The 23303-nt window shown below is 42.0% G+C and overlaps 1 non-coding gene and 1 pseudogene across 2 annotated transcripts; both read left to right on the forward strand.

Annotated features, from left to right (window-relative positions):
* The first annotated feature begins 13606 nt into the window (after positions 1–13606).
* 1700003E24Rik (RIKEN cDNA 1700003E24 gene) lies at positions 13607–14259 on the forward strand (annotated as a pseudogene). The gene is made up of 2 exons (NR_103799.1): positions 13607–13769; positions 13913–14259. The product of NR_103799.1 is annotated as an RIKEN cDNA 1700003E24 gene (long non-coding RNA).
* Positions 14260–22287: 8028 nt separating this feature from the next.
* On the forward strand, positions 22288–22370 carry Gm24123. The gene has a single exon (XR_003953220.1). It is a non-coding gene; the product is annotated as a small nucleolar SNORD12/SNORD106 (small nucleolar RNA).
* Positions 22371–23303: the final 933 nt, after the last annotated feature.

The raw sequence follows: 23303 nt of genomic DNA on the forward strand, positions 1-23303 counted from the left end.
TTTCAACCAAAAGTTATCAAAAAAGGATAAGGAAGGATACTTCATACTGGTCAAAGGAAAAATCTACCAAGATGAACACTCAGTTCTGAATATCTATGCTCCAAATGCAAGGATACCCACATTCATAAAAGAAACTTTATTAAAGTTCAAAGAACACATCACATGCCACACAATAATAGTGGGAGACTTCAACACCTCACTCTCAGCAATGGACAGATCCTGGAAACAGAAACTAAACATAGACACAGTGAAACTAACAGAAGTTATGAACCAAATGGATTCAACAGATATTTATAGAACAGTTCATCCTAAAGCAAAAGAATATACCTTCTTCACAGCACCTCATGGTACCTTCTTCAAAACTGACCATATAATTGGTCACAAAACAGGCCTCAACAGACTCAAGAAGATTGAAATAATTCCATGCACCCTATCAGATCACCACAGACAAAGGCTAGTCTTGAATTCCAACAAAACAACAGAAGACACACATATATGTGGAAGCTGAACACTCTACTCAATGATAAATTGGTCAAGGAAGAAATAAAGAAAGACATTAAAGACTTTAAGAATTTAATGAAAATGAAGACACATCATACCAAAACCTTTGGGACACAAACCAAAGCAGTGGTAAGAGGAAAACTCATAGCTCTGAGTGCCTTCAAAAAGAAACTGGAGAGAGTTTATGCTAGAATTTTGACAGCACACCTGAATGCTCTAAAACAAAACAAAACAAAAAACAAAAAAACAAAAAACAAAAACAAAAAAAAAAGAATCAAATACACTCAAGAGGAGTAGATGGTGGGAAATAATCAAACTCAGGGCTGAAATCAACCAAATAAAAACAAAAAGAACTATTCAAAGAATCAACCAAACCAGGAGCTGGTTCTTCGAGAAAATAAAAAAGATAGATAAACCCTTAGCCAGACTAACTAGAGGGCACAGGGACAGTACCCTAATTAATAAAATCAGAAATGAAAGGGGAGACATAACAACAGAACCTGAGAAAATCCAAAACATCATCAGATCCTACTACTACAAAGGGCTATACTCAACAAAACTGGAAAACCTGGATGAAATGGACAATTTTCTAGACAGATACCAGGTACCAAAGTTAAATCAGGATCAGATTAATGACCTAAACAGTCCCATATCCCCTAAAGAAATACAAGCAGTCATTAACAGTCTCCCAACCAAAGAAAGTCCAGAACCAGATGGGTTTAGTGCAGAGTTCTATCAGACCTTCAAAGAAGCCCTAATTCCAATTCTCCTCAAACTATTCCACAAAATAGAAATAGAAGGTACTCTACCCAATTCATTCTATGAAGCTACAATTACTCTGATACCTAAACCACAAAAAGACCCAAAAAAGAAAGAGAACTTCAGACAAATTTCCCTTATGAATATCAGTGCAAAAATACTCAATAAAATTCTCACTAACTGAATCCAAGAACACATCAAAATGATCATTCATCATGATCATGAAGTAGGCTTCATCCAAGGGATGCAAGGTTAGCTCAACATACTGAAATCCATCAACGTAATCCACTATATAAACAAACTCAAAGACAAAAACCACATGATCATCTCGTTAGATGCAGAGAAAGCATTTGACAAAGTCCAACACCCATTCATGATAAAAGTCTTGGAAAGATCAGGAATTCAAGGCCCATACCTAAACATAATAAAAGCAATATACAACAAACCAGTAGCCAACATCAAACTAAATCAGGGACTAGACAAGGCTGCACACTCTCTCTACCTATTCAATATAATACTCAAATTCCCTTGCTCATCCCTGTACAAGCTAAACACCTTCATTTGCTCTTCTTCCCCACTCCCCAGCATGCAGGAAGAAAACTCACTAACAAGTTTTCTCTACATTTCTCTCCATTCTCTGCATTTCCAGCTACCTGCCCACGAGTGCCCACCCAGGGGCTCAGCTTCTTTACTTTTTTTTTTTTCCACAATAATTTGTGTGTTTAATTTCTTTTTTTAAATTTTTTTAAATATTTTTATTACGTATTTTCCTCAATTACATTTCCAATGCTATCCCAAAAGTCCCCCATACCCTCCCCCCCCCACTCCCCTACCCACCCATTCCCACTTTTTGGCCCTGGCGTTCCCCTGTACTGGGGCATATAAAGTTTGCAAGTCCAATGGGCCTCTTTTTCCAGTGATGGCCAACTAGGCCATCTTTTGATACATATGCAGCTAGAGTCAAGAGCTTCTTTACTTTATATAGGCATAATCCCAGCCCCTAGCTCAAAGTATTCACCTCTAAAACCTATAAAATCCCCTTGCTTTAGCCTGGGCCGGTGACATCCCTGACCTCCACCTGTGAGATCAGTGAACACATCCAGAAAGATGCCTCTCAATAAACTGACTTTAAGACTTCTGGTTCAGCTTCAGTTGGTTCATTTTGTAATTGGAGAAACCTATCACTTAGAGTATGAACCTTGCTGTTTTTCAGGAATATAGATTTTCCACCAACAAAACAGATTAGTAACTCATAGTTGCAAAGCCAGAATGACTCATCATGATCAATGTAATCCACCCCTCAAAGAGTGTGTATATTGTATTAGTTCGAAAACACTAGGAGCTACTCAAGGAAAATAAATCAGTAACTTGACTTAACTTTACATGGCCAGAATGACTTAGCAGGATTTCTGTGCACCCCAAGAAACAGGGTGCCTAAACTATGTACATTACATTATTTCAAAAGTATAGGGAGCTATCCAAGGAAAATGAATTAATAAATTTACATCACAAAGAGAATTCAGCATGACATATTCTATTATCAAACGAATGATTCACTTTTAAATTCTACTCTTAAAATACACCCTAGCGGGCCTGGAGAGATGGCTCAGTGGTTAAGAGCACGGACTGCTCTTCCAAAGGTCCTAAGTTCAAATCCCAGCAACCACATGGTGGCTCAAAACCATCCGTAATAAGATCTGACGCCCTCTTCTGGTGCATCTAAGACAGCTACAGTGTACTTAGATATACTAATAAATAAATCTTAAAAAAATACAACCTAGCTTAGGGGAGGTGGGGAGTGGGCATAGGAAGTGGCTGGAGAATGAACCCAGGCCCTTGCTAGGTAAAGGCTCTAACACTGAGTCACATAAACCACCCCTCTCGTTTCCATCCTTTAAACTCTAGGAAGCTAATAATCTAGCACGTTTCAGAATAACTACACAGCCCCTGTAGACAGCCATCAGGATTCAAAAACATTCAGAGTTGCCTCAGAAGAACAGTTTTAAGTGACATTGGAGTGTCCTCATGGAACCCAGGATTCGCGGGATTGAGCAAGGCTTCTCAAAGCAGGTGATCTGTAAGACCAGTCCAAAAGGAGAGAGAGAGAGAGAGAGAGAGAGAGAGAGAGAGAGAGAGAGAGAGAGTAAATAAGGCACCCACAAGGCTTCATCCAGAGCAGGAGAAGCAGGAGCTCTTCAGCAACTGCTAATAACTGAATAGAGTGAAATGTAGGCCAAAAGAATGGGAGAGGGGAAATGAACAGAAGGCCATAAACATAACCTGTGTGCTCTCTCTCTCTCTCTCACTCTCTCTCTCTCCATTTATTCAGCTTGACTTTTTTGACGATTTAATATATGTATAAGAGGCATTCCAATTATTTTAATCTCCCCTGTGTTACAACTGTAAGGCAGAAAGAACTATATACTACAGAGCAAAGCTCACACAAAAAAAACACAGAAGGAAGGGTGCTTGGCTCTGCTCAGGGAAGCAGCAGAGATCTGAGCAGAAGACAGTCATTATAGGGTCTCTGCTATTGGGCTTTTTTTCTCCTGTAGGGCAGGGCCTGGCCACTCTCCTGCCTAGAGGGTCTGGGAATTTTGGGAAGGTTACAACCCTTAGCAAAATCTAGGGGGCAGGGCCTGGGCATTGAAGCTCCTCAGGGGCCGGCCACTCGGCCACTCGTGCTCCCTGTGGGGATCAGGCCTGGCCACCAGAGTAGTCTGGGCGGAAATCCTGGCAGCTGGAGGTCTCCAGGGGTAGGGCCTACATGGGGGACTCTCAGTGCTCAGTAAAGAAAAACTGACCCAAGTTGGAGAGACTAGGCAATGTCCCCAACCTCTATCATCCCTCTCCCCACAAGTCTTCATGTTAATTCATTGCTTTGTTGTTAATGTTTTGTTTTGTCGGGTTTTTTTTATGAGAAATATTTTTGTCAGGACCAGCTATGGATAGTTCTGTGGGCTTGAAACTCTTCACTGGAGCCTGATAGGCTTATCTATGGGTACACAACTGAAGACAATGACTGCCCCTCTCCCAGAGTTCATCCACGGCCAATAGTTTAACAGGAAGAGGTAAGGATCTGTGAGCCCCTACCCAATCCATAATTGACTGTTGGTTGGTCTAATCTTATCTAGGCCCATTGTGCACAGCTGCAGTGAGGTCCAGACTGCCCTGGTTGTGTCGAACCTAAAAGACCGTATTACTTACATGGCCCTTCCCTTAGCTTCCGAGCATTACATTCTCCCTAGCCCCTGAGCCTTAATCTAAATGTCTAGATGAGAGCCACACACTCAGCTATCACTTATTCTCAGCACCTCGAGCAAATGCACGTATCTCTGCATTCACCAACCACCATTCATTGTTGTCTTAGTTAAGGGTTCTATTGCTAAAACACCATGGGAAGAAAGAGGTTTTTTGCTGACACTTCCACATCACAGTTCATCAGCGAAGGAAGCCAGGGAAGGAACTCAAACAGCGCAGGTACCTGGATGCAGGAGCTGAAGCAGAAGCTACAGAGGAAAACTTCTTACTGGCTTGCTCCTTACTCAGTCTGCTTTCTTTTTTTTTTTTTTTTTTTTTTTTTTTTTTTTTTTTTTTTTTGGGTTTTTCGAGACAGGGTTTCTCTGTGTAGCCCTGGCTGTCCTGGAACTCACTTTGTAGACCAGGCTGACCTTGATCTGAGAAATCTGCCTGCCTCTGCCTCCCAAGTGCTGGGATTAAAAACGTGCGCCACCACGCCCGGCTCAGTCTGCTTTCTTATAGCATCCAGGACCAGCAGCTCAAGGGTGGCGCCATTAGAAATGGGCTGGGCCTTGCTACATCAATCATTAATTAAGAAAATGGTCTCCAGGCTTGCCCACAGCCCCATTTTATGGAGGCATAGCTGGCACAACTGGAAAGGGAGGCTTCTCTGATTATGGCTGGGAGATTTTTTAGATTGCATTTTAACTTCCTTATGTGGTGGGTGGGAGGTGCATGAGCTAGGGTGACTGCGTGGGGATTAGAAGAGAATTTGTGCCTTTAATCTCAGTACTCAGGAGGCAGAGACAGGTGGATCTCTGTGAGGTCAAGGCCACTTTGGTCTACATAGTGAGTCCCAGGACAGCCAGAGCTACAGAGTGAGACCCTGTCTTAAAAAATAAGAACAAAATAAATAAATAAATAAATAAATAAATAAATAAATAAATAAATAATAAATAAGACAATTTGCAAGAATTGATTTTACCCTTTTACCATGCAGATCTGAAAAATGAAACACAAATTGTCAAGGCCAGATGGCAGGCATCTTCACCTACTCAGCCATCAAACTTTAACTCGTAATTTACAGTGATTTACTTATTCCATAAGTAATTATGATGGCCTACTACAAGCCTACTGCTCCTATACACTGCGGACCTTTCAGTATATAAAGCACGAAAGTCCTTTTCTTAAAGTTTACATGACACATGCTATTAGCATGTATCTTCTGTGGCCAGTTACAATATGCTAAGACTTAGGGGAGGGATCAGAGTACTGCAATTTTAACTGGGATGATCCAAGATAGGAAGATAGCCTTGACATGGTGGAGATGAGAGATCATATTATATTAAAAACTCTGCAAGCCATTGTAAGATCAGAGGCCTTTGAGATACTGAAAACCATTGGAAGATATTGAGAAGAGGGGTGGAATGATGTGGCACTCAGGCCGCCGCATACAGAACAGAATAAATGGACAAGCATAGAAATGGGAGGAGTGATTAGGAGAACCAAGGGCATTTCCAGGAAGGGAGGATACAGGAAAGAAAAGCCAAGGATGACCCTGAGGAGGGCCCATGCAAATGAAAGAATGTGGTTATCATTTTCCAAGATCTGCAAGAGTTCTGGAGGAACAGGTTAGATGGGAGTGAAGACTAAATTCAAGGCCTGGGCCAAAGGACCTGCCAAGGGTACAGAGCTGCCCAAGAAGATGCAAAGAACTGGTCTAAAACATGAGGCTGGGGCCAAGGAGATGGCGCAACAAGTAAAGGTGTTTGCCAGGCAAAGCTGACAACTTGAATTCAATCTCCAGAACCCATATAAAGGTAGAAGGGAACTCCATAAACTTACCCTCTGACTTCCACATGTGCACATACACATGCACACATATTATAAACACACAATAATAAATAAATAAAATGGAAAAGATGAGACAGCACAGTGTGCTACAAGCTGGGTAAAAAAGGGGAAAAAAAGTGTGTTAGTTCAGAGCCTGAGTGGATGCTGAGGCAGGAGGATCATCTTGAGTTCAAGACCAGACTGGGATGCAGTATTAGAACATGGGGGGGTTGGGTAGGGTGAGCACAGCGTAGGGTGGAGTCACACTTGTAATGCCAGCACTTGGGAGATGAAAGCAGAAAGACCACATCATGTAGATAGTGTTAGTTTAATGCTTGTCTGTACTACAGGAAATCTAGTCTCAAAGGGGCGGGGCAGGGATACTAGGGCTGAGAGATGGCTCATTGATTAAGAGCATTTACTGATCTTCTCGTGGACTAGTTCAATTTCCAGCGCTCACATGACTGAGAACTGCTGGTAACTCCAGCTCCAGGGGATCTGATGACCTTTTCTGAGCTCCACAGGCATACACACAAGAAGCTTACAGTCATCAAAACATATACATGCTAATAAGATCATAAAAGACAAACTTTTGAAAAAGACAGTATAAGTATCTTTTAACATCAACTATCAAAAGATGTGCCAGGTGGTGGTGGTGTCGGCGGTGCACGCCTTTAATCCCAGCATTCCGGAAGCAGAGGCACTTGGATCTCTATGAGTTTGAGGCCAGCCTGGTCTACAGAATGAGTTCTTGGACAGCCAAGGCTACACAGAGAAACTCTGCTAAGAAGAAACAAACAAACAAACAAAATGCAATGACTATTGCTATGTTAACTAAATATTCTTACTTTGAAACATTAACATAGACAATTCCTTATACTAATGGAAATATTTAGAAGTTATGAGCCCTAGGGAGTTAGAAGCAAAAGGATCCGGAATTCAAGGTCACCCTCAGCTAAACAGCCAGTTCAAGCTAGCCTGAGCTACATGTGACCCGGTCTCAAACGCCAAATCTCCGACAGAGATGGCTCAGCAGATAAAAGTGCTTACCACTAAGCCTGATGACCAGAATTCATTCCCTGGGGCCCACTTGGTAGAAAGAAACTCCAGCAAGTTGTACACACACACACACACACACACACACACACACACACACACAGAGAGAGAGAGAGAGAGAGAGAGAGAGAGAGAGAGAGAGAATAAATAAAATAAAAATAAAAAATTTTAAAGTCAAATCAAAAGGAATGGACTTCTAAAATAAATTCTTATTTTTGTGTGTGTTTCTTTATGAATCAATGAGAATTACAATGTGCTTCGGAGGCCTCCAAATTCCAGAGATTTTTAGGAGATTAACAGAGGGCTACGTACAAATGGGACACAATGGACCCTTGGAGAGTCCTCTAGAGAAGACAGGGAACATCAAGGAGACACAGAACCTAGTTGAGATAAGAGCGAGGAGGAGGGGAGTACACAATGAGCAAGAAGATAGAAAACTGCTGTAATATCAGTCCAATATCAGTTTAAAAAATAAATGTTTCCATTTGAATGGAATGTATCCACTGTGAAAGACAGCATGCACAACATGCCCCTTGTAAATAGAGATATTGAGAAGAACTAACTACCGCTTTAATGCAGCTTCTGAAGTAATGAAAAGTCATCCTGTACTGTAGAAATCTGACACAAGCCGTGTACTTACAAATACTGCATTTCAGATGTGGAAACACACACACACACACACATGCATACACACACGCACACATACTCTCACACACACACAGAATCGCAGAGTTGAGCTGAGAAGTAGAAATGAAGAGTTGCTATGTAATGTTGCACAGTGTAGTGAAAAAGGCTCCAGTAATTTCTTTGAAACGTAAGAGTTTAGGGACTGGTTAAAAATACAAATGAGCCGGGCAGTGATGGCGCACACCTTTAATCCCAGCAGAGGCAGGCAGATTTCTGAGTTCAAGGCCAGCCTGGTCTACAAAGTGAGTTCCAGGACAGCCAGGGATATACAGAGAAACCCTGTCTCAAAAAACAAACAAACAAAAAAAAATGTATATATATACACACACACACACACACATACACACACACACACACACACACACACACACACACACACACACACAAATGAGATTGAATGCAGGTTCTTGCATTGTTTATTGGTCCTAAAACAAAATCATTTTTATTCTTTTGAAAAAGGGTCTCACTAGTTCTGGCTAGCCTGGATTCACTATGTTAACAAGTTAGCCTTGAATTTAGAGACCAGCTTCTGCCTTTTAAGTTAAAGATTTATTTTCATTGAGGCTGGAAAGATGGCTTAGTGCTTAAGAACACTTATTGCTCTTGCAGAAGACTTGAATCTAGTTCCAAACACTCACATTGGGCAGCTCACAACCTCCTGTAACTACCGTTCCTGGCAATCTTTCGTCCTCTTCTGGCCTCTGATGGCATTGCATGTATATGGTGCACAGACAAGCAGGTACACACACACATAAATTAAAAAATAAATTATTATTTTATTCTCTCTTTTGTGTGTGTGTGTGTGTGTGTGTGTGTGTGTGTGTGTGATGTCTGTGTATGTGTCCACAGAGGCCAGAAGAGGGCATTGGATTCCCTAGAGCTGAAAATACAGGTGGTTTTGGGTTGCCCAAAGTGGGTTCTGATGATCTGAAAGAACAGCAAGTGCTCTTTTTTCCCCAATATTTTAAAAAATTCATTCTACATCCTGATCATAACCTCCCCGTTCGCTCCTCCCAATCCCACCCTTACAAATCCTTCCCCCTATTACCCCCTTTTCTTCTCATCAAAGAAAGGGAAGCCCCCTTAGTTACCATGCCACCCTGGAACATTTAGTCCCAGCAGGACTAAGCACCTCCTCACCCACTAAGGCCCAACCCGGTAGTCCAGGTAGGAAAAGGGGATCCAGTCACAGACATCAGAGTCACAGACAGCTCCCTTTCCAAGTGTCAGGAGACTCATATAAAGATTAAGCTACACATCTGCTATAAATGTGGAGGGGGCCTAGGTCCAGCACCTGGAATCTCTTTGGTTGGTGGTTTAGTGTCTGTGAACCCCCATAGGCCCAGTGTCAAGGGTTGGCTCTGTCACATGGGGTGGGTCTCAAGTTGGGGCAGTCATTGGTCAGCCATTCCTTCAGTCTCTTCTCCGTCTTTATGCCTGCGCATCTTGTAGGCAGGACAAATTTTGGCTTGAAAGTTTTGTTGGTGGGTTGGTGTCCTCCTCCCTCCACTGGAAGTCCCACCTGGGTGTGAGAGGAGGACACTTCTGTCTCCATATCCCCTACTGGTAGGAATCTCTGCTAGGGTCACCCCCATAGGCTCCCTGGAGCATCGTCCATCTCAGGCCTCCAGCTAGTCTCAGATATGCTCCTCACTGATTTCCATTCTCACTTCCAGCCCTCTCCCACCTCTCGCCACATCTGATCCCCGTCCCTGGTCCCTTCTTCTACAAATGTTGTAGTAATCATTTCATCTCAGTCAGGAGTTTCTACCCTGCCTCTGATTATTTATTTCCCAGATAAAAGACACAAAACTTTTATTTTCATAATAAGCCTTAACAGCAGTAGAGTTTGGCAGATATCTACCCTCTCGGCTATTATGTCTACTTCCCTGCCAATAACCCCAAGTTATGACTTGCCATGTTCCATCTGGGCTGCTCATATTACAATTGGCAGCCCTCATGGCCATGTTTTCATGATTCATCTACCCCATGGAGTCTTCTCTCTCCACCTTCTCTCTCTTCCCTCCTGTGGTTCTGCCTCAGACCCCAAGCCTAGAAACCAAAACTCTGCCTAACTTTCTTCTGCTGTAGGAATCTTTATTCAACAAATAGTTTTAAATTAAGGAGCAAGGTCACATAGCATCACTTGGTTATGTGAGGGTTCCCTAGTCTGTGAGGCAACTAGACCTTGGGGGCAGACCAAGCCTCAACACTTCCTCCCCTATCCAGTTCCCTCTCTCCATCCACCTCTGATGTCTATTTAGTTTCCCCTTCTGAATAAGATTCTCATATGTTCCCTTGGGCCCTCCTTATTACCCAATTTCTTTGGGTCTATGGGTTGTAGCATGGTTATCCTATACTTTATGGCTAATATCCAGTTATCAATGAGTACATACCATACCGTTAGTGTCTTTCTGGGTTTGGGTTACCTCACTCAGGATGATATTCTTTAGTTCAATCCATTGCAACAAGTTCTCTCAACTAAACTACCTCTTTAGCCATCATCACCTCCTTCCATATTTTTTTTGAGACAGTATCCTGTAGGCCAGGGTGGCCTTAACTTGCTCTATATAGCCAAGAATGGTCTTGAACTGCTGACCATCTTGCTTCTACCTCCCAGTTGCTGGGATACAAGTGGGTACCAACCAGCACACCAGATGTTTTCTTCCTTAGTTTTGAGACAGCATCTCACTCTGTGGCCAGTGCAGGCTTGGAACCTGTGCTCTTCTTGTTATCAGTGTTCCAAGTGCTGGAATTACAGCCATGTATCACCATGCCCAGATGAAGTGACATTCTTTTTTTGTTTGTTTTGTTTTTATAAGACAGGATCTCACTATATAGTTTTGGCTGACACAGAACTTATAATGTAGACCAAGCTGGCTTTGAACTCACAGAAATCCTCCTATCACTGCTAGGATTAAAGGTATGCACTACCATGCCTGGCTGTAACTAAATTCCATGAAAAAAAAAGTGAAGTGACTGTAGGCCTTTTGATGCTCAATGGGTAAAGATGCCTCTTTCCAAATCTGACCACCTAAGTTCAATTCCCAGAATCCACATGGTAGGAGTGAGCCAATTTTCTGACCTGCACACACAGATACACACTATGGCATATATATGTGTATACACACACAAACACAATATAAACAAATAAACAAACAAATGATTAACAAATTTAAAACCAACCAGGCCATGGTGATGCACACCTGTAATTCCAGCACTCTGGAGACAAGCGGGCAGCAGATTTCTGAGTTTGAGGCCAGCCTATAGAGTAAGTTCCAGGATAGACAGAGCTACACAGAGAAACCTTGTTTTGAAAACTGAAAACAAACAAACCATCAGTGGTCGCATAGTTGTCTCAACAGATCAACACAAAAATGTTTTGTTGTTTACAGGGCAGAGATGGACTTTATGTAAGTCATTCTGGCTCCCTCAGCTTTGAATTAGGTCCTGGACTAGAAAACAGGGTACCCGTATATGAACACTGGGCTTAGACTCAGCCTAAAAGAACATTGCCTTTAATGTTGTCTAGAGATGTGGGGAGTACTGCCTTGGTGACAGATGACAGAATCCTAGGCATGGTTGAAGCAAACCCCAGAAGGCATTGGAAGTCTCTATATTATTAGATTACAATTTCCCCACATTGATCTACAGATTCAAAACAATCTTAACCAGGTTGAGGGTGTGTAGTGTAGTGGTACAGTGCACATAAATACATGGTCCAGTGAATGCTTAGCTATATACAAAGCCCTAGGTTAGGTCACTATCACAGGGAAAGAGGGAAAGAGAGAATGGAGAGGAAGAGGCTAGGCAAGCTGCATGAGAGAGCTCATACTTGTAATTCCAGCCCTAGAGAGATTGAGGTAAAGGGTCATGAGTCCCAAGGCCATGTTTGACTAAACAACAAGTTCCAGGCCATTCTGGACAGCATGGCAAAGCCTGTTTCAAGAGAGAGAGAGAGAGAGAGAGAGAGAGAGAGAGAGAGAGGGAGGGAGGGAGGGAGGGAGGGAGGGAGGAAGGAAGGAAGGAAGGAAGGAAGGAAGGAAGGAAGGAAGGAAGGAAGGAAGGAAGGAAGCCCTGTAAGGATGGGTATAGAGTTCCTGTTTTGTAAGCAGAAAAGAGTCTAGCAATCAGTTGCACCGCAATGTGCAGATAGTTAACACTGCAATAGTGCACATTTACTCAGACATATATTCTCTCTCACAGGGTGATTCTAGAAGATGTGGATGAGGTTGTTTTTGTTTTTGTTTTTTGTTTTGGTTTTTTGTTTGTTTGTTTGTTTGTTTGTTTGTTTGTTGAGACAGGATTTCTCTTCTGTAGTCCTGGCTGTCCTGGAACTCACTCTGTAGACCAGGCTGGCCTCAAACTCAAAAATCCACCTGCCTCTACCTCCCAAGTGCTTGGATTAAAGGCATGCGCCACCACGCCCTGCTTGATTTTTTTAATGTAGTACCAAAGATCAAACGTTCAACATTGGGTATATTAGACAAGCATCCTACCAAGGCCTCAGGTCAAGACAGTGTGTCTCATCATGGAGCCTTGACTGAATGGAACTCATAGAGAAATGCCTACTTCTACCTACGAAGTGATGGGATTAAAGACTTCTGTCATCAAACCAACAGTCTCCACTAACCCAGAACCCTGGTATCTCCCAGAGACTAAGCCACCAACCAAAGGGCATACACTGGCTGGTCTGAGGACCCTGGCACATATGTAGCAGAGGACAGACTGCCTTGTCTGGCCTCAGTGGGAGAGGATGTGCCTAATCCTGTAAAGACTTGATGCCACAGAGAAGGGGGATGGCCAAGGGGGGCACAAACTCAGAGAAGAAGGGGTGGGGGAATTGGGTCAGGAACTCTGCGACAGGGAGACCAGGAAGGGGAGACAACATTTGGGATATAAGTAAAATAATTTTAAAAAACTAGCCATCCACATGTAACCAAAAATGTCAGTTTTGAATGCTAAATTCACCAGATAGGAAGATATTCATTCATGAATATATTCTTTTTGTTTTCATTTATGGGGTGATTCACATATACAATGATACTTAAGTAATTATGGAAGAATGTGGAATTAAATTTGGAAGGTTTAATATGCCAAAATCTAGCTAAGTGTTAATAACTAAGGAGGAGACATGACAGAATGAACCATTGAATGGGGTAGGGGAGTTTCAGGAAGAGTTCACGGGGGCAAACTCACAGTCACATGTTCCATCACAACTAAAGATGGGAATATAAAAAAGGGTGGCATGAGTCTCTTGGAGATGTTAAAAAAAAAAAAACAAACAAACAAACAAAAAAAAAACCTCCCAGTCTGTATCCAGCCACTATTGCCTTCATAGCATCTCCCTCAACCAGAGTGATCTCCACCCTAATGCCTGCTCCCACCAGGCAGCAAGGTGCTTTGTGATGTCAGAGCAGCTCCTCAGCCACTATTAGCTGAGATGGACCTTGCTGACCAATCAGGATTCAGGGGTGTGGCCTCCCATTGTTCAGGGTGGGTTCATAAGACCGTGCCTCTGAGAGCTCTGGACCAGACCACCACAAGGCATCAGGATGGTGAAAGCAACTAAGAAGACACACTATCTGACACAGGATGTTGTGCCATCAACTTCGGCATCCAAACCCAAGACAGTGAAGATTTGCCATGGTCAGCCCTGTTCCAAATGTAACAAGAAGATAAGAAACCCCAAGGTAAGCATAGTCCTTTCTCAGGTGATTTACCCTCCCCCAGCACTCCTAACCCTTTCTTAGCCCGTCTCCTACAATCCCCTTCACGTATTCCAGCTTTTCGAAGACTGATGTGCCCTTGTCACCTTACTCTGTTGAACTTCCAGGTGCAGGAGCCTAAGAAGAAGAGCAAGAAAACACTGCCAAGCATGCCTAAAAGAAAGACTTCGAAGAAAACTACACCACCAAAAACAAAGGACCAATAAAGGCGAGGGGAAAGAACTATTCGGTCACTACCGCCCTTTGTTGAAAGAGCTGTCAACAGGTACTAGGAAGAAGCTCGAACATAGCAGCAAGTGATTAAGAATGCAAGTAGACTCAGCATGCCAACCAAAGACCTGGAAATCTGTGAAATGGCTTGGTAGCTGAGCAATGCCAAACTGTGTAGTCTGAAAATATCAGTACTACACACTGCTTTGACTCTGGTGAAAATAAAATCAATCTGATATGAAAACTATCTGTCTCTGAGAATCTCTGATGGAGCAAAGAAGGAAGGAATGGGAGGGAAAGGGGCTGGGAAAGAAGGAGGGGGTGGGAGGGAAGAAGGAAGAAACATGGGTATACAAGAAACAGGAAGTATTGGGTCTTACAGGGGTGAGAGCCAGACAAGAAAATCTAATGTCCAGGAGACAGTGAGGGATTAATGATTGAGCTAGCATGGAGTACTGAAGACAGGCTTTCTCCTGATGCTTTATCTCACAGGCCAAGGATGAAAAGGGACATTTCTTGGGTGGGGAGGTCGCATCTATGAGAATATGCAGGTGCATATGCCCATGTCAATTCATAAATAAGTCAGAGCCAATTCAGCCAGGCAATCTCTGGGATTCACCTGACTCCACAACACAATGCCAGATTACTGAGATCTGCTTGTGGGTGTTGGGGATTTAAATTCAGGTCCTTATGTGTGTAGAGCAAATGTAGAGCCATTTTCCCAGCCCTCAGGGTTGAGTGTTTCTATGCCTGTTCTGGCAGGGTGCAGGAATACTGCTTCAGGAAATGGACTGTAGAACTTACAGAAATAACGAAATGGGGTCATCAGTATCACCCCAACAAATAGCACATCACTCATAGGACACCTACCGACTAGGTGTTTCTTATACCCTACCTTATTCTAAGCAACTAAAAGACCTTCAGAATGGCCAAACGCCCTAATAAAACATATCAGTAAAAGCTGGTGATGTAGCTTGCCTAGCATGCTTGAAACCCTAGGCCTGAACCCCAGCACAGTATAAACTGGTTGCATGTCTAGTATCCTAGAAACACACTTGGAAAGTAGAATCAGTGGGACCAAAGCAAGTTCCAGGGCAGCCTGTATACACGAGAACCTGTCAAAATAAATAAAGTCCATAATAGCACCCCCATGGAAAATTATAGTGTTTAAAGCCAAAAAAAAGTGGCACTGAGAGCCCAATCCCTTCCAAACTTTGGACTTTGGAGGTGGAGTTAGGTTATGGATTGGTCTGCCTGCAATCCTTTCAATAAATCAAGGAGCATGATCTACACTCTATGGGGAACTTTAAAGTATTATACCTGCCCTTTCAAATGTCACTGATATGTGTTTACTAACCCAAAAGCTCCAAATAACCTGGATACAATTCATAGACCACATGAAGCTCAAGAAGAAGGAAGACCAAAGTGTGGACACTTTGGTCCTTCTTAGAAGGAGTACAAAAACACTCACAGGAACCAATATGGAGATAAAGTGTAGAGCAGAGACTAAAGGAAAGGCCACCTAGCGACTGTCTCACCTGGAGATCCATCCCATATAAAGTTACCAAACCCAGGCACTATTGTGCATGCCAAGAAGAGCTTGCTGAAAGGAGCCTGATATGGCTGTCTCCTGAGAGACCCTGCCAGAGCCTTACAAACACAGAGTCAAATATAAGCACACAACCATTGGACTGAGCACAGGGTACCTAATAGAAGAGTTAGAGAAGGGGCTGAAGGAGTTAAAGGGGTTTGCAACCCCATAGGAAGAACAACGATATCAACCAACCAGACCCCCCAGAACACCCAGGGACTAAACCACCAACCAAGGAGTACACATGGCTCCAGCTGCATATGTAGCAGACGATGGCCTTGTCATGCATCAATGGGAGGAGAGGTCCTTGGTCCTATGAAGGCATGATAGATGCCCCAGTGTAGGCAAATTGAGAGTGGGGAGGTGGGAGTGGGTGGGTGAGTGGAGAAACACCCTCATAGAAGCAGGGGGAGGGGATGGTATATGGGGTTTCCAGGAGGGGGGGAACCAGGAAATGGAATAACATTTAAAATGTAAATAAAGAAAATATCCAATAAAAAAATGTAGGCCAGATATAGTGGTACATGCCTTTAATTTCAGCACTCAGAAGGTAGAGGCAGCCAGATCTCTATAACTTCAAGATCAGCCTGGTCTACATAAAGAGTTCCATGCCAGCCAGGTATATGTAGTGAAAGCCTGTCTCCATAAAATATAAATGAAAGAAAGTCAAAAGATAAAACCATACACAATCTCTCATTAACAGAATTGATAAAATTGCACTGTATGTCTCAAGTAAATACTGTTTTGTTATGGTAATACCTAGCAGAAACTTACATGTTGCTTACCAAATAAATTATAAAGTTATTAGCAAAGTAGGGGGCAGAATTAAGACATAGCAGACAAGAAGAAAAGATATTTCCAGTTGGTGGGGGGTTGCTATTGGACTACCACATTGTTAATCTCATTTTTGCTGTGCAAGAATGATAAACATTTGGCAAAAGTGGAAAGACTAAAAGTTAAAACAGAGAAAAAAAATAAGACCTAGAGACAACCAATAGTTCTTGCTAAATCTCTTGCTTCTCATTGTTTAGATTCCTGTCTCATAACATTAGCCACCCACATTGGCCTCTGTTTGTTGCCCAAACACAGTAGCTTCTGCCAAATACACATTTTTAAAATGTGATCTCCCAGTGGATTCTGAAGGACTAATCAGCTCATAAAAATGCTAAAGGTTAGAGAGCAAATTCCAGACAGTAAGTCTGACTCTCAAGGTCTCCACTTAATAATTTCTACTAACTATAATCTAGAAATACTCATATTTGCAGAATTCTAAATGGGACCATCAGAGCCACAGCTGAAAAACAAAAAGCCAAAGCATTTCTGTTTTACTTTTTTCATTCCATATCTGAAGAGATATTTTTAAACATTTGTCATGTTATTATACAAGAAAAAAGTATTTGTTTTAAGAAAAGAACTCACAGGTATAAAACACAAATGAACAGCTAAATCTTCACTAACAGTATGCTTGGGGTCTGGTCCACTTTCTACGCAAGACTACTTTATATCTAGTTCTTAGTATGCCTTGGTAATTAGAATCTTTTGGATGAGGTCCAAAGCAAAATTCCATATCCAATTCTATTTTAATATTCAGAATGTTAGATAAGGGCCAATTTGTTTCCCAAAACAAAGATAAGAGCCACCCAGGGGATCTTCTTTATAAATGAAAATCATATTTAATAACCCCCAACATCATTTGTATGGGCCAAAACATTGCTTGCTATCCCATTGAGATTTACATTAGGGATAGCAGCAAATGGGGAATTGCAGTGCAGCTTTTTCATCAATTGAGTTCATATTCAAAATAGAGGCTTCTTATCCATTCCTAGGATACAAAGCATCACTGAGGTTTAAGATCCATAAAGCCCCAAGTCCAAATGTGAGACTAGAGACAAGGATATGGCCTGGCTTCTGCTACTATTTACCCAAAGGCCAGGTTCTGCTCCACAGAAGAGGAAAAAGACTCCAAATGGCCTGCCTGAGCTTATGGAGAAAAGGGAAGATCACAGAGCCATGTACATATGTCTTATCTCCAGCAACTGAGAAGCATAAAACATACTGACCAACCTTGCCAGTTTTCATAAGTCGACCATTTAGAGTTTCATTGTTTCCAATAATGATATCAATGGAGGGAAAATATGTAAAGTGTGACCTGAAGTAGTGGCACATGCCTATAATCTCAGCAATTGGGAAGCCAAAGCAAGAGGATAGCAATTTTAAGGCTACCCCGAGCATCAAGGGCAATTTGGACTTCACAGTGAGATTCAATAATCATCGAGAGAGAAAGAGAGAGAGAAAGAGAGAGAGAAAGAGAGAGAGAGAGATCAATGAGCATTTTAGAAATGAAAGTCTGCCATGTTTATCTGATAATGTCAGGTAAAGATATTGAGGGATAGGCACCAGGACTCAAATTCTATATTCCCCACTTACCATCTTCATGACTTTGCCAAATTACTTTTTCTGGGTTTCAGCTTCACCATCTATAAAATGATGCTGATATCATGACCTTCCTCCTATGAGTTAAACTAGTTAAAAATCTAAAGGTAGAACCATGCCTGAATTTGGCAATCTCTTGTTGAGCTATTTTACTTTACATATTTTTCAGATTGTTTGAAATTATCACCTGTAAAGCCTGAAATGGATTACAGATTAAAAGCAGGACATTATAAACAAAAACTCAGCGATTAGGGGTAAGAAGAATGATTGGGCTGAAGATGAAAGAACAAAAATTGCATATTGGGATCAAATGAATCTTTTTCTAGCAATCTGCAGGACATAAAATGAAAATGATGTACCTAAAATGCTCACACAATGCCTGCTAAAGCAGAGTGAAATGGTGGCTGAACTCATTCTAGCTGCTAAGCTTTATCATGTTAAAACAGAGCACAAGCCATCAGCATAGTTGAAGTGGTGAAATTTTTCAAAATACTTGTTTTCCTTGCCAAGTTACTTACAACATCATTTTGGAACCAACACACAGTGAGCATAAAAATAAGGCTCTTCATTCTTTCAGCATAAATTAAACAGCCTAATCTTATTGGGAAAATTATGCAAACAAAATTTAAATCAGATTATGTAAGTACACCTAAGATCTTTCAAAGCAAGATGCCACGATGTACATAAGAGAAAAGCTTATGTGAAAGAAGCAGACAGTTCAATAGAAAAATGGATAAAAGACTTGATAAGTCAGTGTACAAAAGGGAAAATCCAAATGAGTAAAAAAAAAAAGGGGGAAGGAGCCTATTTCTATATTAAAGAAATGCAAATTAAAACTACAATGTCTTGCCACTGTGCAGCCACAAAAGAGCTAGAATCAAAATTACAAATAGTACCAAGTGCCAACAAGAATATGGAACAACTAGAACTGTATTGAAGGAAGAATGGTGAATTGGTTAAAACAATTTTGAAAACTCAGTATCGACTGAAGTTGAACATAAGCATTTCCTGGGGCCATGATTCCATGCTTTACTTTAAAAATAATCAACATGTACACAAATATCTACTAGAAGGATGTTTCAGAATGTTTACAGTAACATTATTCATAAAAGCCAAAAACAGAGGTAATCAATCTAATGTATATGAGCAGCAGAATGGATGAGAATCTTATAGTATACTCAGATAATGAGATACTAGCTAGGAAACAATAAATGAACATTGAACACACAAAACAAATAAATCAGTCTCATGGACTAAGTGTTGAGAGAAAGAATTCAGTCACAAAAGAATATGTACTTGGGATGTAGCTCAGCTAGTAGAATACTCACTTAGCATGCAGCAAGCCTTGAGCTTCATCCCCAGTACTGCATAAATCCAGCATGGAAGCTTGTCTTAGTTAGGGTTTTACTGCTGTGAACAGAAACCATGGCCAAGGCAAGTCTTATAAAAAACAACATTTAATTGGGGCTGGCTTACAGGTTCAGAGGTTCAGTCCATTATCATCAAGGTGGGAGCATGACAGTATCCAGGCAGGCATGGCGCAAGAGGAGCTGAGAGTTCTATGTCTTCATCCAAAGGCTGTGAGTGGAAGACTGACTTCCAGGCAACTAGGGTGAGGATCTTATACCCACACCCACAGTGACACACCCATTCCAACCAGGTCACACCTTCAGATGGTGCCACTCCCTGGTCCAAGGATATACAAATCATCACATTCCACGCCCTGGTCCCCATAGACTTGTTCAAAAACATGAGTCTATGGGGGTCATACTTAAACATAGCATAATGCAAAATGCATTTAGTCCAACTTTCAAAGTCCTCATAGTCTATAGCAATCGCAACAATGTTAAAAGTCCAAAGTTCAAGGTCTCTTCTAAGATTCACTCAACTTAATTAACTGTAATCCCCAAAGCAAGGCAGGAAACCAGCTGGGCAAACTCCAAACTCTGCATCTCCATGGCTGATGTCAAAGCGGTCTTCAGATCTCCACTCCTTTTTCATCTTTGTTGACTGCAACAAACTGCTTCCTCCTGGGCAGGTTCCACTCCCTGTTAGCAGCTTTCCTCAGCATGTATCCCATGGCTCTGGCATCTTTAACATCTTAGAGTCTCCAAGGCAATTTCAATGTTACAGCTTGTTTCAGTGTCTGTGATTCCATTTGATCTTTTGGACTCCTCCTAAGGGCTGGCATCACTTTTCCAGCTCTGCCCTCTGTAGCACTCTAAGCTCAGGTTGATCCACTCCACTAAGGCTGCTGTTCTTGGTGATCATCCCATGGTACTGACATCTCCCATGCACTGGGGTGTTCCACTCCAACTAGGCTTCACCAATAGCCTCTCATAGGCTCTCTTCAGGGTGCCAAGCCTCAAATCCTTTGCATGACCCCTTCAGTCCTGGGCCATCAGCTACTGCTGAGGCTTCACCTTCTCCAATGGCCTTCCCTGGCCTCTCACAGTGCTAAGCCTTAGCTTCTCTCCATGATCCATTCATTCCTTCCTTCACAAGCAGTATCACCTGAGTGACTCTTACACATTACCAAGTCCAGCCATAGCATGAGGTACAACCTTGGTTATCTCTGGAACACAGCTTCTTTGTGCTCCCAGAAAACAATTTCCAGAAGATTTCACCTCAACGATGCTGGTCTCTTCTTATTCACCACTAATTCCTTAGCTCCAGCTAACCAGCATCAATTTTCCCAGTAGTTCCTTCCATTCTTAACTCTAGAGCCAGAGCCACATGGCTGAAGCTGCCGAGTTCTGCTGCTTACAGGGACTAGAATATGATCCCCTTGTACTATTACATTATCACTAGCTTTATGTTTTCTAAATTCTTCACTGCCTAAGCTTGGCTATCCTGGTTCTTGCTCTGTAGATTGACCTTGAATGCAGAGATCAGCATGCCTGTCTCATGGGATTAAAGGTGTGTACCACCATGTCTGGTTCTAAATTCAGCTGGGTAGGGTCTTGCCCCAAGGTCCCACTCCCTTAATCTGTTATTTCCTAGAACACAGGATTTTGCCCCATTTCACTTCCTGGTATGCTTTTAATACTCGAACCATATATTTTATATTTTGCCTTTCTAAGCTTGCTATGCTTGTTCAAACTTCTCTTTGTGAGACTTAACCAGAGAACAGTCTCTGCTGGGCTTTTTTGAAACTTCCTTTGTCAATGCAATTAATGCAATTAATCCAAGTCTCTTCACCTCAGCCTCAGGCAGACTTTTCAGACAAGGGTAAAAAGTAGCCACATTGTTCACCAAAATACCACAAAAAACAGTCTTTATGCCACATACTGAAATTCTTCTCCTTTGAAATCTCTTGGGCCAGGTCAACACAGTTCAAATTACTCCCAGCAACAAAGTCTTCCATATTTCTACTAGGATGACCCATTAAGCCCCATTTAAAACATTCCACTGAGTTCCAAATCCAAAGTCCAAAAATCCACATTCTTTCAAATAAAAGCATGGTCAGGCCTATCACAGCAACACGCCACTCCTAGTACCAGCTTCTATCTTAGTTAGGGTTTTACTGCTGTGAACAGAAACCATGACCAAGGCAAGTCTTACAAAAAACAACATTTAATTGGAGCTGGCTTACAGGTTCAGAGGTTCAGTTCATTATCATCAAGGTGGAGCATGGCAGTATCCAGGCAGGCATGGCGCAGGAGGAGCTGAGAGTTCGATGTCTTCATCAAAAGGCTACTAGTGGAAGACTGACTTCCAGGCAACTAGGGTGAGGATCTTGTACCCACACCCACAGTGACACACCCATTCCAACCAGGTCACACCTATTCCAACAAGGCCACACCTTCAGATGGTGCCACTCCCTGGTCCAAGGATATACAAACCATCACAAAGCTTATGCATCAATAAGGGCAGAAGCTCAAGACTAATATCCATTACACAGGAAGTTTAAGACTAGCCTGGAATATATAGATCTTGTCTCAAAAAAATCTATGAAAAACTAAATTAATTAAGAGACCAATGACATGGCCCACTGAGTAGTGGTGCCTGCTGCCAAGCCTCAAGACCTAATTTGATTCCTGGTACTCTTACATTCTGCTTACATGGTGTAGGAGGAAACTGACTCTTGGAAGTTGATCCTCTAACATTTATACACATGCATGGCACATGCACATCCATACAGATATACACATACACATACAAAGCAAATAAAAATGTAACATTTTTAATTAAAAGAAAAGAAAAGCAGCTAGTGCATAATTGCATGTAAATGAAATTTGAAAGTATGTACACATGTGTGATGACACAACTTTTTTCCCCATCAGATCAACCATGTTGATCACATTCTTTTAAGCCAGTATCTTGTTTATAATAGCCAGAAGCTGGAAAGAACCCAGTTGCCCCTCAACAGAGGAATGAATACAGAAAATGTGGTACATTTACACAATGGAGTACTACTCAGCTATTTAAAAAAATGAATTTATGAAATTCCTAGGCAAATGGATGGACCTGGAGGGCATCATCCTGAGTGAGGTAACCTAATCACAAAGGAACTCACACAATATGTACTCACTGATAAGTGGATATTAGCCCAGAAACTTAGGATACACAAGATATAAGATACAACTTGCCAAACGCATGAAATTCAAGAAGAACGAAGACCAAAGTGTGGACACTTTACCCTTTCTTAGAAATGGGAACAAAACACCCATAGAAGGAGTTACAGAGACAAAATTTGGAGCTGTGACGGAAGGATGGACCATCTAGTGATTGCCATATGCAGGGATCCATCCCATAATCAGCTTCCAAATGCTGACACCATTGCATACACTAGCAAGATTTTGCTGAAAGGACCCAGTTATAGCTCTCTCTTGTGAGACTATGCCGGGGCCTAGCAAACACAGAAGTGGATGATCACAGTCAGCTATTGGATGGATCACACGGCCCCTAATGGAGGAGCTAGAGAAATTACCCAAGGAGCTAAAGGGAACTGCAACCCTATAGGTGGAACAACAATATGAACTATCCAGTACCCTGGAGCTCTTGTCTTTAGCTGCATATGTATCAAAAGATGGCCTAGTCGGCCATCACTGGAAACAGAGGCCCATTGGACTTGCAAACTTTATATGCCCCAGTACAGGGGAACCCCAGGGCCAAAAAGGGGGAGTGGGTGGGTAGGGGATTGGGGGGTGGGTAAGGGGGACCTTTGGTATAGCATTGAAAATGTAAACGTAGAAAATACCTAATAAAAAGAAAGAAAGAAAGAAAGAAAGAAAGAAAGAAAGAAAGAAAGAAAGAAAGAA

This window comes from Mus musculus, chromosome X (genome assembly GCF_000001635.26).
Source record: "Mus musculus strain C57BL/6J chromosome X, GRCm38.p6 C57BL/6J".
NCBI lineage: Eukaryota > Metazoa > Chordata > Mammalia > Rodentia > Muridae > Mus > Mus musculus.